Here is a 1,562-nt window from a genome sequence, read left to right on the forward strand (position 1 = left end):
GAAAAAAATAAATTTCTTTAACTCTTTTAACACGACTCACAGCTTTGTGTCGATCTATCAAATAAAATCCCAATAAAATACATAGAAGTTTGAGTTTCTCTTGTGACAAAATGTGAAAGAGGCGTGAATATTTTTGTAAGGAAGTATTAACATCCTCAGTAGTAGTTCCTCACTAATAGGGTCCTGTGTTGTTTCAGAATAGTCGGGGTCTAAAGTTTTCAACCAGCCATATCTCCATGTGGAGTTTGGTGACTCCCGTCTCCAAACTTTTCATTGTATTATACCATCGAATTTTAGGTCCGGATTCTTTTTTTTTCTTCCAATCACAGAAAAATGTACTCCAGTTATTTGAACTCATATGCAAAGTGTTTTTATTTCTTCTTTCCTTTCTTCTTTCTTTCTTTCTTTCTTTCTTTCTTTCTGGCCTTTATTTGTTGTAGAAATGGTTAAAAACCTGAAAATAATGCCTATTCAATCCAGAAACTGTGAATGGGAGAGTGGAGATGTCAACTGTATGTACATTCTATGTTTTGATGTAATCAGAAGCACTGGGAATATGTTGTACTTCGCTGTAAAAAAAAATCCATATCTGATATAGCTGTACTTTTGTTGAAAATAAAACCTCTACCGAACGCCGTGTCGAGGCATCAGTGTGTGAGCCGGGGAGCGGGGGGCATTGTTGTCCAGTTTCCTGTGGTGTGACATCACATCCTGTTTGTAGGAGCTGTTTCCAACACATGACACATTCACTCCAGGAAACATCACAAAGGAAAGATTAAAGGGCATGAGATGACCGCTGTGGTATGGCAGGAATAAAAGGGACCACAGATGGCGGCCAGCCGATGACTGCGCTGCTATGAATAAGTGATGGGAGTTACGCAAACGTAGCTCCCTCATGGCCACGCCATCAGAGGCTGTTCACGCCGCTTCCTGATGTTTTCAAGTCCCAAGAAGCAGGTTGTTTTGTTTTTTCTTTTGCAGCTAAGATGAGAGACGCCCCGGCAGGATGCAGCCTGTGTGTGTATGTTCTGCTTTAACCGCGTCTACATTCAGTGGCTCTACGTTCAGTCGGGCTGCAGGAACGTTGTGCTGTGTGACTGTGGTCTCTAGTGGTCGGCCACGGCGCTGCACTTCCCACAGATTTCCACTTCATGGACTTCCTCCTGATTATCCTTCATCCTAATCTAGTTCTGATGAAAATGAAAAAGAGAGATCACATCTCTCCTATCCTGGCTTCTCTTCATTGGCTTCCTGTTAAATCCAGAATAGAATTTAAAATCCTCTTTCTCACATATAAAGCCTTAAATGGCCAAGCTCCATCTGATATCAGAGATCTGATTGTTCCTGATGTTCCCATTAGAAAGATGATTGATGCTGGTATTCTCCCCCCTTTTCTCTGCCACCCCGAAATAAAATCCAGTGCAGTTGCCTTCAGAAGTGACTAGTAAATAGTTAGCTTAGAAATTATTTAAGTTTCAGTGATCAGTTCCATTCATTATTGGAAAGATAAAGTTTGGTTCACCTGTAAACCTACAGAGACTTTAGGATCTACTAAACTAACT

The sequence above is a fragment of the Cyprinodon variegatus genome, unplaced genomic scaffold, assembly GCF_000732505.1.
Source record: "Cyprinodon variegatus isolate N-32 unplaced genomic scaffold, C_variegatus-1.0 Scaffold1192, whole genome shotgun sequence".
Taxonomy (NCBI): Eukaryota; Metazoa; Chordata; class Actinopteri; order Cyprinodontiformes; family Cyprinodontidae; genus Cyprinodon; species Cyprinodon variegatus.